Source organism: Geospiza fortis, unplaced genomic scaffold (genome assembly GCF_000277835.1).
Source record: "Geospiza fortis unplaced genomic scaffold, GeoFor_1.0 scaffold1048, whole genome shotgun sequence".
Taxonomy (NCBI): domain Eukaryota; kingdom Metazoa; phylum Chordata; class Aves; order Passeriformes; family Thraupidae; genus Geospiza; species Geospiza fortis.
In genome coordinates this window covers 284,260-297,557 of record NW_005054619.1, presented here as the reverse complement: position 1 = coordinate 297,557, position 13,298 = coordinate 284,260, and the positions used below count along the sequence as shown (strand labels likewise).

Here is a 13,298-nt window from a genome sequence, read left to right as displayed (position 1 = left end):
ATACGTAGTATAGTTGTCTCATACTCATCTGTGCACCCCATAAACTCTCATTACTGTAATGGTAATAAGGGTGAATACAGAGTTTGCCTGTTTGTAAAACACCGTTTAAAAGTATTTGTTCTATTTCTGTATATGTTTCTTGCAGTAATGTTTTATCTGAAAGCTTTTCCATTTTATTTGAGAAAAACAAGGTATTTTCACCAAGACAACACCCTTTGAGGCGTGTTTTTGCCACTGTCCTTTCCCAGCAAAATTATAAATACTGTGCCCACACACTGATTATTAACTGTCACAGAATGGAATTATTAGCAAAGCCATTACTGCAAATATCTGAAAATCATTTTCCTCTCCAACTCCCTATATATTTCCACTTAATGGTTCTGGGAAACACAAGAAACTACTCCATACCCTCCATCTCAAATTCAGAGAATAAACTACATCTATCCTGTAGCCCACAAAAAACCTGTATCTTAAAAGCAAACTAATACTTCAGGAGTATTCTCATGCATAGCCCACAGAAGGCTTTATATAAGGATAATCTGATGGGCATGCCCTATAAAACGCTACCACAGGCTGACCAGGAATCATCAGCTGCATGTTTCCTCTTCATGACTGCATACTGAAAAGGAAATTATTTTTCCCCATGACACTGAAGTCCTAAGTTTTAGCTTTAATATTTTTCAGATTCTGTGCTGCCTCGATGCGTAGTTCTGAGCTTCATACTAAGTGTTGGTAAGCCCTCTTCACAGAGTAGGTAGACAAAACAATTCTTTTTCTAGCTTGGGACCAAGGACAACCATTAACAATTTAAGGCCCAAGAGCATAAACAAGGGTGAACTGTAGAGAGAAAACAAGAAGAATGGGACTTCATAATCTGAAGGTGTAATTGGACAATTAAGCCCAATACGCAAATAGACCAAAATTTAAGGAAGTGTGGGACCTCGTAACCAGTCTGGGTTTATCTTGGGTGTAGCCCTGGCCAGGCTCTTACACTGCCCAAGGTGTATCCTTTATAACTTTTAACATCTACCTACTCTATTCTTTAACTCTGTCTAGCCTATGTTCTAGATAGCTTTCTCAAGGCATCAATACAAGTTGGTTAACATTAACATTTATAAGCATTTTCAAATTTAACTACAGGCATCTAGTAAACTGAGTATTCTGCATATCCTATCTGCTCCAACAATTCTAACAACTTCAATATGAACTACATTTCAACATTTCTGTTAGTCTGATTGTACCTACAATAACAGCAAGTTCTTGGGCTGAACAGACAGTTACATCCAAATGCAGTGGCTTGTTCATAATGCAAGACCAAACTAATCCTAAGTACATTTTTTGGCTGAGGTCAAATAAGCTCTGCAAGAGCTGTGCCCGACAACCCTAAAACCAAGGCAAGGGAAATCACTTATGTGACAGATGAAGCCATTTCAGGCCAGATGGCTTTGTAAGCATTACTGTCTTCCATCTCTTCCACAGAAACCAGAAGCTGCAGAAGTTTAACTTTGGTGTGGCATTACAACACAGAGTTTACAAGCTCACACAACTCCCCTGTAGCTGTCACTATAGATACAAATTCTGTAGGAAACCAACAAAATAATTCAGATAGCTACAGCCCCTCCAGCTCCTGCCACCAAGAACCTCACTCACTTCTACCACTGGCAATGCAGACCTGGCTGTTGCCAACATCTCCAGAGGGACTCCAGCTGCTGGCCTGGTTTCTACTCAAGCTGGTCTCACTTAGCCCCTGCAGCACTCACACATATGGTACAGAAAGTGAAATTACATAGAGAGGCAGTTAAGAAAAGATCTAATAAAATAGGGCAGACTGCAGAGATCATGCACACGGCTCAGCCAAACAAGGGTAAAGACTAGCCACAGTTCACCAGCATCAGCCCTTTTTCTGTCTGGCCTCATTTTGTCCCTTTTCCAACTCCCTTCCCTTGCAAATCACCTTCTCAGATGGCATAGTCTCACTGACCAGCCCCAACAACCTAGACTCTCAAGGCTGCATCCTGATCAATCACAGAATCTGTGTTTGTGTGCACATTTCTGATAGCTCATCAGTTACTGTGACAGACCAGGTTTTGTTTCTTGTCTTTGTCTCCATTAAGTTTGCCTGGCAGGTTTGTGTCTCTCTCCATATCTTGCTTATGGCTCTCTCCTTTCTCTCATAATGCCATGCAATGAGGTCTACAATCAAATAATCTCACCGAATTAAACACTGCTACATTCCACATACCCTCTTCAATTAGTGACTAATCAGGTTTGGTCCTTTTATCGACCTCCCTTATTTTTTGGTTCAACAGATTTGTGCCTTAAAATGTTCCTATTTATTACTCCTTTTCTTTATATCCCCTTATGGCATTCAAACGTTCCTTGACCAGACACAACTTACACGAGCTGATGGTCTCTCCTTCCATGTTCCCTTACAGATCACAAAACTCTTTCAGGAACAATACAGAGCAACAACTGTAATCACTTCGTCAGTCCAGGAAGAGTGAAATGAAGATTACTTCTGAAAACAGTAAAAACTAAGAAGAATATGGGAATAAACAACAGCCCTTCACCCTTGCCCTAATAAACAGGAATATTTAATGAAAATCAAAGGGTTGGTGTAGGGGATGAGATGAATTTCTTATGGTAAACCAGGAAAGTTTGTCTCTCCCATCCAGGTATGCAAAGTCCAAAGGACATTTTATCTTTTTGCCATGATAACCCAGGATAGTTCACACACCCCCATCTGTATGTACTTTAGTACACACGACAGATGCCAGATGCAGATCTTGGAATCTAGACAGGAGCACCTGCACTCATCAGCCAGTTCCCTAACGAGCAAAACAGGACACTGCATATACATTGTGTACTAATAAGCACAGATTTTATCATCCTTCCCTGCTGTGCTTTCCCTTGAGCTTCACTCCCAATCAGGTCCCCATCTGATCAGCACTGGTGTCTCAGGGCTCCCACAGTGGTAATTCAGCTTGCATGAAAGCCAAAGCTTTCACATGCTTATTGTCCTGCCTTATTCCTGAGGGATCCACATCTCCATTTTGTATAACGGTGAGAGGGGAAAAAAAAGAATAGAATGAAAAAGTGGCATCATACTGACTTGTAAGCTAGCAGATTAAAAGCTCTTGGGGATCATGAAGTTTGACATTACCTTTAAATAAAACCAGAAAGGACCAGCTATAATAAGCAACGATGGGGCAGTAAATTAAAAGCCCTGTGCCACAAAAGCGGCAAAAAGTAACAGATTTTATGAAATAGTGGACTACTTCCAAGCCTAATTGGTGTGCTTTTTTCAAGACAAAATAAACAAGGATTATCCAGCTGGACTCAAAGCTGGATGACAAAGGACCTCTCCATGTATAAAGATTTGCCGGCAGAATCATACTGTAATGACACACATCTTTCACTGGCAAAAGCTCTTTAGAGGAACTTCAGCTGACAAAATAAACACCAGGAATAAGAATCTTTTGCTAGTATAATTGGATTTGCCCAAAGAATTTTGCTGGCTTAGCTGCACTGGCCAGCACAGTGATATTTTTCATCCTGCCAACCGTGTGCCAGTCCAATTAGAGCATGTAACATTGCTCGTTCTACTTCTGCACGGTAGGCAGGATTCAGAACCCTTGCTTCAACTCACCACCATTCACATAACCATTTTACCTCTTTTCATGAGTAAGAGAACATCTGGAACAGATACAGTGACTTCTCTAGTAAGAACTGCAAACTGTTACAGCTGTCGACGATGAGCACAATCTTGGTATAACATAGTCATGAAGTCAAGGTAAATGGGTACATGGTGAGAAAATAAAAATTCTAATATTGATGTCCATGCATCTAATACTGACACCCTGCATCTGCCAGGCACTAGACAGAAATCCTAGAATGTAAATAATGTTTCATGTGTTTTGGTTTTTTTTTTAGTAATTCCAATTTTACTTAAACACCTCATTACCAGTAATATTCAGAGCCATTTTTTTCTAGTCAAGCTTTTATTTCAGAATTGTGACCAGGATAAAACTTAAAAACTTGACTGTCTGAGTACATGCTAGACAACTTCCTGATGAAGGATCAGTAAGGGAAATCTGAATTTGGTCTAATAAAAAGTTGGCAAAGAAATGCAGACCTTCCCAAATCTGCAAACGGTTTCAATAAAAGCAGGTGACTGAAAGGAAGGCCAAAACGAGCCAATTCTTGCAGAAGTCCTAGAAGACAGCATCTGGAGGACTGTGTGCAGTTCCGGGCTCCCACCACAAGACTGACATACTGGAGACTCCATTAAAGGGTCCCAGACATGATGACGCACCTAGAGCACCTCTTGCAAAAAAAGGCTGAGACAGCCTTGGACTGACTGATCAGCTTAGAAAAGAGAAGGCTCAGGGCTATCTCATCAGATAGACACCGCAGGCTCCATGTGAACATGAGTAACTTGACTGAGCACCAGCACAGTTTTCTTGGAGGCTGTGGAGTCTCTCTCCCTGGATCATCTCAAAAGCCATGGACCTCGGCACTTAGCTCTACCTAGCCCTGTTTCAGTAGAAGTGCTGGACCAGATGATCTCCAGACATCCCTTCCAACTCCAGCTGCTGTGATTTTGCAGATGCTAAACGTAAGGCTTTTGGAAGCCTTTTTCCTGTGAAAGAAGCAAAGTGCAACTCATATAGGACTTCAGGGTACTTCAAGATGTACCCTTGAGGTGTGAAGTATCCCTGTATCTACAGTTCCCCACTGAACACCAGATATATCTGAGTATTCAAAAAGGAAGATAATTTCTTTCTGCACTTCAGAATTTTTTTCTTCATTTTTTTTGGTCTTAATTCTCACACTCTCAAGAATTAAGAAAATGAATCTGTAACTAGCACTTGGGATGAAAATTCCACAGAGAACAAAAAACACTAAGCATGACATTGTTTCCTATAGCCACAGTAAAATCTAAAAAAAAAAGGCAATTAAAAAACTTCATGCTCCTGGTGATATCTCTGTTGAAGAAAGTACATCAATTTGGACAGAATAGTGCTTAGCAAGGCACGTCATTCTGAAAAGAAGCCTACAATATTTTCTTTAACTTGCTTCTGAAATATGATTATGTGGTAAGAAGAAAACTAGCCACTACATCTTAAAATGGAAACCAAAGTTCAATAGCCATGTCAGGCTGCTGGTACAAAATCTTCTGCAGCAGCTTTATATATATCAGGTTTCTAAGTAATTTTTCTGAATTAAAGAGCCCTTCTGAGAGTGGAACAGCAGAACTTTCCACAATATTTAGTAAAAGGAACACAATTTGTGAAACAAGAACATTACCAGACATAGTAAAAAGAAGTGCAAGTTCATCTCTTTTTTTTGGTCTTTCAATGCTATGATGGTATATATCAATTACATGGTATGTATAAATTATAGCTGTAACAACTGTACCAAGAACGTGCCTCAGTAATCTTTCTGGCCATCCATAATTCATTTCTAGCTAACAGGATTAATTCATTATTTACTGACAGCAGGCACAAAAGCCAATTTGTTCTTCAGCAATCAGAACTGACAACGAATACGGCATGCAAAGTTTATCTGTGAAGAGCTGAGGCATACAATAGCAAACCACACAGCAATCTACAGAACTGTTTAAAAAAAAACCAGGTGACTGGAAGAAGGGCCAAAATGAGAGAATTCTTGTAAAAGTCCTAGAAGATAGCATCTGGAGTACTGTGTGCAGTTCTGGGCTCCTACTACAGAAGAAACACTGACATACAGGACAGTCCAATGAAGACTTGCTTTACTTATGGTCAAAACACCATTAACAGCTGAATTTTGATTTGTTGCTTATTCTACATCAGACTGACATGTCTGTGTTTTTCCAGTGTTTTCTCCATATCAGTTTCTTCTCTGAAATGTATTTCTCACTTAAGTGAATATTTAGGATATACAAATAACAACATTAACAGACAACTACATCTGAACTGCTGAAGTTTCACACAGTAAGTACTTGAAACAGCCCTAGGAATTTGATTATTAGATAGCAAATTTTCATTCCAAACACTGGAATATTACTTTGCTGCACATGAATTTAAAACACACAAAGGCATTAGAAAAATGTAAAAATATTAGCATCATATTCAGCACTATGGAACTCAATAACATTAAAAAAAAGGAGGGAAGTGTTTTAATAAGACTACATGTTTCTCATTTTCAAGCTCTCTTGCTCATACAAAATGGACAGTAAAATCCATATATCACAACTGTAGCACCTCCTTTTCTAACAGTGAAGAAGGTTTAAGAACCGAAGCAGCACATAACCATATCAAAGTTCTTCAAATATTAAATTTATTAGTATTTGCAACTGCTTACAGTATTTGCTGCATGCAAACAGTCCTTTGAAATATGAAAAGGTTTTGCAATCATTTTTTGCAGGAATGAATCAAAGCACTTTAAATGCTCCACACTCACATTAGCAAGTATTTATTTTTGTATCACATAATTCTATTTCTTCTGAATGGGAATCTTTAACTCTCAATCCAAAAATACCAACCAAACATCAATATGAGAAGAAGCCTCAGCTATACCTCCCTATTTTAAAAAATCCAACTGCTGGAAGAATATTAATATTACCTTAAAATCCCAATTTATGGTCACAGTTTCAATTTTGTCAGTATGTGATAGAAATGGAATGGTATGTGGGATAGAAAATGAAAAAAAAAATTGTGCTATTTCTGCAGATGTTCCCTGCAATTAGTATGTACTATGATAGCAAACATTTCAAGTTTTCTTAAAACTGAAAATTGAAAGAGTTATGCAACAAACAGTACTGGTATCCAAAAAGACTTTTAAAAAATATTTCCCACTGATAATTTCTATCAGTCAATCTTCAAAATGCCTACTCAGATCTGAGGTAAAGTATCCATGTTTTGACATTCACACCATCTTACATAATTATAGAAGGTGTTATTTCAGGTGATGATGTTAAAAGCTATCTCTGGGCCTCCACAGAGTCCTGATCCCCTCTTTCATATGTAAGAGGGGATAAGTTTTATACTACAGAATTACAGATCATTATCATCATCATCATCATTATCATTTTCCTATATATAAAGCTGAAACACATAAAACTTTGCACACGTACCATTAAAATGTATTCATTACTGTAAAAAAATTTCTTTAAATGTCATAAAATATGCTGAAATTGACATACTTAAAATAATCCCAGGGCAAGAGTGAAGTGGGGAAATCAAGACAAGGTGCTCAGGTATACACGCATCTGAAAAAGATCACATTTTCAATTTTAAACATAATTCTGCTCTTCCTGCTTTGAGGGACCAGGCATCCGAAGAGAATCTGGCTCAAAATTGCTTAATACCTAAGTCTACTCTACACAAAGTTTGCATATTCAGTGTGTATTCACTAATGATTTTGCCACTTAGACATGTGAAATTAACAATACAGGTACCTCAGTGGAGACAGGTTAACTAGGACATTCATTACAAGTAAAAAACCAAAATCACACTCTTTGCACTTTAAGATTTTTTCCCTATATTAAACTACACATACACAGATGCACACTGGTATGCACACACATATATGAAACACAACATATGTAAATGGACAAGCTATCACTTGAGCACTGAAGACCAAAATCTTTTATTTGTTTTAACGGATGTTACACTGACTATATTTGTTGACATAGCATCAAGAGAACATCCTAACATTTACACCAATGAAAACATTAAGTACACTACTATAACTGATATTTGCAACAGGCATAAGGACAAGTCGGCGTCTGAAATCTGTTCCTAGTGAGAGGACTAATGGCATAATAACTCAACCTGTATTGTAGTAACACATATTTACACTTGGCTGCCTTCACTGTTGCTTGTCATCACAATACTGACCTGCATTACAGGAAGATGGAAGTATCTGGTCAGCACACCATACTGTTAAAAATTTCTGTATGTAATGTAGTTTACATGTTCTCAGTTCATACCACAATTTTCTCTCTATATTGCTTCAGTCTCTCTGTATTGTTAGAAATTTGAAGCCCCAACAAATACTCTTCATCTGTTTAAGAAACTACACAATGAATCAAATACAAATTTTCACAGGTGAAATAAATATCAAGGCTTAACTCTGCCGTTCACACAGTTTAGGATAAGTAAACTCTTCATCACCTATGGCTGGACACAGTGGGTCATAAAGCACAATGTGATGATTAATATTTTGTTAAACTTTTTTTAAAAATTAATTTATTTACATTACAGCATGTAGATACACTGCAGAAACAGCCTCAACAACAGCAGGATTTGGCACTGGTCAGGGCACATCTCGAGTGCTGTGTCCAGTTCTAGGCCCCCAAGAGGGTTCCAGCACTGAGGTGCTGGAACATGGTGGGTCTGGAGCAGAAGTCTTATGAGGAGCGGCTGAGGAGGCTGGGGTTGTTTAAACTGGAGGAAAGGAGACTCAGGGGAGACCTTGTCTCTCTCCACAGCTACCAGAAAAAACAGGCTGCAGCAAGGTGGCAGTTGATCTGTTTTCCAAGTGACAGACAAGAAGAAATGACCCCAGTTTGCACCAGAAATGGTTTAAATCAGGTATTAGGAAAATTTTCCTCACAAAAAGCATTGTCAAGCATTGGAACAGGCAAGGGAAGCAGCTGAGTCACCATCTCTGGAGGCAATAAAAAGATAGACACAGGGAGGTCATTTAGTGCTAGACTCGACAGTACGAGGTTAATGGCTGAACTTGATCATCTTATGGGTCCTTTTCAATCTAAATGATTCTTTTACTCTTTTCAAAGTTCATCCGATTTAGACAATGTGCTACATAATAGAGACTACTTGATTTAAATATATACATATAATTTAGTTTTTATCAACAGCTTGGATAAATTAAGAGTTGCTTTAAAAAGCTTAGAGGAAAAAATGTTCTTCTCTAGAGCTGGGATTTAAACACACCTTTTACCCTTAGTAGCTTATAGAACTTCCTTTTTTACATGTGTCAGACCCAGTAAAGGCCCTGTAAACATATTAACTACTACAGCAGTGGCTGGTTCCTCTGCCCCTGCAAAACACACATGTTGGGAGGCTGTCATCAAACAGGTCATGTAATGGGTAAAGAAGTCGCTCCTCAATGTAAGCGACAAATTATTTGAGAGGACAAAACCAAGAAAGAATTGGCATTTTCTGCTAAGTTAACAAGGAACACAGGAGGAAACACTGCAGGTTCTCAACTTCAAAAAACAGCTCCTACTTGTGTAGATCTTTCCATTTACTTTAGAAAACAAGATTATTCTCACATGAAGTCAAAGGAAGGTCAATAAAAAACAAACCATGATACACATTAGATGATAGGCAAAGGAACATCCGCCTTGCTCCCCAAACACACTCAAATAGGCATGGTTTGCTGACTCACTTCTTAAACCTTATCCCACACCTTTTATAAGGAGGAAAAAATAGGCATTAAGAACTTAAAACCATGAAGAAATTTGGTGAGATGTGTCCTTTTTAAAAACACTCTCAAGTCCTGCCCAATGGTGAACAAAACAGATTCACATATTCGCTTATAGAAAGCAGACCCAAAGAATACAAACACTATACTAGGTCTCTGTATTTAAATTTGAGAAAAAGTACTCTGGCTGTTCTCTGATACAGTAAGGAAATTAAATAAAGAGGAAGAAAGCGCCACATATGATCTGTAACCTATGCTCAGTAGAGCTTCACATACAAAATGAGTAAATGCCTATTGGTCTTACGAGGTCCTTTGTGCCCATATCTGAATGTTTTTCTCAAAGCCATACTCATCCACTTGGAACTCACTTGTCTTCACAAATGCTTACAAAATGCTATTTTAAATGAATTTTCTAGTCTTTTATGTCTCCCATCTCTTGATTTTCCATCTTGCTTTGTATTCGGTTCTGATGTTTTACCAAGACACAAACACAGAAGACAGATCAAAAACGCCCTCCCCCTCAGTACTTGCAAACAAAACGGTCTGACAAGAGATAAATTTCCAAGAATTAGATTTTGAAAATGAGGCTCATCAAAAATATTCATCACACCACAAATTTTTTAAAGAACAGTCCCAACAGGTCATCTAATAAGGTCATCTGAATAAGGAAGAAAAGTCCCGAATTTTTGTCTAGAAAGAATTTCCTAAAGCTTCCATGAAGACTGCCAGACAGAGCATCTGCTCAGCAGCACCATAAATTGTGCCATGGATGTTCTTATCCCTTCTCACACAATTTATGGTTACTGCAGTGTCACAAAAGAAAAAAAAAAGCCACTTCTGTCAGAAATTAACAAAGCTGGCAAAGACAGACCACAAGGCTAAGGTAAGAGGTTCTGTAGAGAGAATGTAACTGACTTAATGCAATTTCTGAATTTTTCTAGAACAGAGATGTTCACAGACTTTGCAAACGAACAAAACTGCAAGACTGATGAGATGAAAGAGCTACTTAAACAGAAAGTAAGCAAAGCACAGCCTATGTAGTGGTGCTCAAATGAAGCACTGGTTATTTTTTGTAATAACTGAGGTACCAGTGGGAAATACAAAAAAAGCAAAGTTATTGAAAACAAATAAGAAGATAAAAAATTCTGAGACAGCAAACCTGGAATGTATTTACTGAGAACCAGGAACTGCATACATTAAAGGAAGAATGTCCGTATTTTCCTGAGAGGAGAAAAGCAAAGGAATCAGTCTTTCTATTGCTACAGTGCCAACAGAAAACAGTAGCAAGTCAGGTATCTGCTGCTTACCTACTTTTCTACCAGGTGAGGTACAGTTCCAACGCAATCCAGTCAGACTGGTTGGAAGGCAAACAGCAAAATACTCAAGGTGTAAAAGGGCTTCTTTTCTCTCTTTCCCCTTCCCGCTGCTTTTAAAGGGCAGCTGTTGTTAGCATTCAGTGCTATTAAAGGCCAAAACCAGCACCAGTTTTCAATGTTCTGACAAACAGGCATCAGTAGAGGGCACCAAAAAGCAAAACAAGTTTCCTTATTTTTAAAGAGCTTAGTAAAAGAAGAATCTATCCACTCCCATGAGAAGCTGAAGAGTAAAAAATATTAAAACCATCCTGTTAAATCACAGACGTCATCAAGTTCTGCCCACAGCAGAATTTAAATATTCTGTATTAGATAATTTAACTTGATGTAAGTTCTTACATAGAAAAGGAAACCACAAGTTCTACTTCCATATTAACGGATTAATTCAAGCCTGTATCTTCCGCAAGTTTTAAGAATCACTCCTCCACAGGCAAAACAACTTTCTGACTAAAATTAGGAAAAAAGTAGTTCTTTATCTTTCCTCTACCCTTATTTCCACCTTTCACATCCTTCTGAAGCAAGGTGGGGATGGTAAAATAACACAAAGACTACCTGAGAACTTTGTAACTCAAAGACCTGCTCTATACAAATTCTCATTAGATCACCAGAAACTCAGTCCATGTTGTCTCTACAAACAAACACGTATGACGTATTTGACTTATGACAAGACCAGTTTCATAGTACAAGACTACAATTCAACAGCAGGCAGATCTGAAGAAGTAACTTCCCTCCCTCACCACACAATTTTTATATTTTAGGAAGATGCTACATAAAAACCATCACAACTCTTAAAGACGTTTTTAGCAAAAAGTTGAAACAATAACTTAACTTCCTCAACAGTCCACCTTAAATCATAAAAATTATCTATTATAATGTCAGTAAGCCATATTACAAAAATATTTAGAAAAGCTGATACATAAACTTGACAAATCTCAACAGTAACTGATTCAACTAATGTAAGCTTCTGAGCCAAATCCTTGTGTTTCAGAAGACAATTATATACTGTTACTTCCACACCAGCCCAGGTACAAAGCAAGGACTTAACAACATGCAACTTCAATTCAGTATTTATTATACTTTGGTTAATTATAAAAACCCCACAAAGTGAACCAGATAAGAATCAAATCAAGTTTAACCTACTCTGTAAGTCTATGAGATAACAAAGATTCACAAAGGAGATAATGAAATCTTTACTTTTTAAGACCCTTTTATTTACATACAATTTTTCACAATTGACACTTTTCACAAGTAGTATAACTCCAAGTAACAATTCCCTGAAAACTTTCTTCACATGTTACTCTATGTATGCATATAGTTCATTTTTGCCCAGAGATTTGGTGAGTAAGGAAGATCAAAAACATTATGAACTATCACTAGCCATGAAACGTGCCACAAAAGCTATCTGCTCTTCCATCTCAGACTTAATAATGCAATGACTGCACTCTCCTTTCTCTTACTTCACACATTAGTATCCAAAAGGAGTTTTTTCCTCTCTCAGACCAGTGAGCCTCTAATACCACCACCACAGGTAAGGTAAGAAAGGTAATGTAATATAATGCTGCAAAGCAGTTAAGGAGTCTTTTGGGTCAGCAGACAGCAAGATCCCCGGGATGTGGACAAATAGCATAAATTTGGCAAATGAAACCAAAGCAGTTGCTTCAGTGAATGACATTTAAGAACAAGCACATCATCAGCAACACCGAATCAAACTGTAATGTAATTCAGTACTTGAATATGGCAGACTTCTATCAATCCCGTTCATCTTACCATTCCGCTTGCCCCACTCTACATGTGAGGAACTTATCAGAAAATGCAGGTCTGCTTCAAATACCACCCTCAAAAATCTCTTTCAAAATGCAAATACCATACATTCATAAACATTGTCATGACCTCCAGTTCAATGAACTTCTGTGTAAATAATAACTAAGCTACTTGCTCTAAAGTTACAATTTGAAATGGGCATCCCCACTTAAGATCTCAATGCACCAGACATTTAAAAACACAGTTTGTAAGGATAAAAGATGTAATTTTACAGTTCAAGTATTAAAAAAAGAAACCCCGTTTGTGTTTTTTAGGAATAGGGATTAAGTCACGTGCACTAAAAAATACCGAATGCCCTAACACGTATGCTTGCTAAGTCAATGTTTCCTTAAACAGGTGTTCTTTCGACTAATTTAAGAGGATTACAGACACCTAGAGACGTCATTTTACTACACTGAAGGGAGGACGTTCAGCGCTTCCGAAACACTTGCTACCGCCTTGCACATTAACCTCAAGACAGCACACAGCAATTCAGTCCCGGAAAGCCTGATAATTTTCAGGTTCCAGTTCTGCCTTTTGCCAAAGCAAATAAAGCAGCTTTAAAAACATCAGACAATTACATCCCTTCCCCAGCTCTCCTCCACCTCGTGGGCCGCGCACGTGGAAGGAGCTCGGGCTCCCCGTCGGCCCAGGCCACACGTCCTCCTTCACCCTCTACCTGTACGGGGG

At 38.2% G+C, this 13,298-nt stretch overlaps 1 protein-coding gene across 2 annotated transcripts in view; it reads right to left on the bottom strand.

Annotated features, from left to right (window-relative positions):
* The window catches only part of RNF38 (ring finger protein 38), a 96,986-nt gene that overhangs the window by 42,478 nt on the left and 41,210 nt on the right, over positions 1-13,298 (bottom strand). Inside the window, exon 1 of one of the 2 annotated variants that reach the window (XM_031064721.1) lies at positions 7,187-7,219. The exons of the other annotated variant lie outside the window; for it this stretch is intronic. The gene's annotated coding sequence lies outside the window, so the exon portion shown is untranslated. Of the gene's footprint in view, positions 1-7,186; positions 7,220-13,298 lie in introns of those variants that run through there. 2 annotated transcript variants of the gene reach the window in all.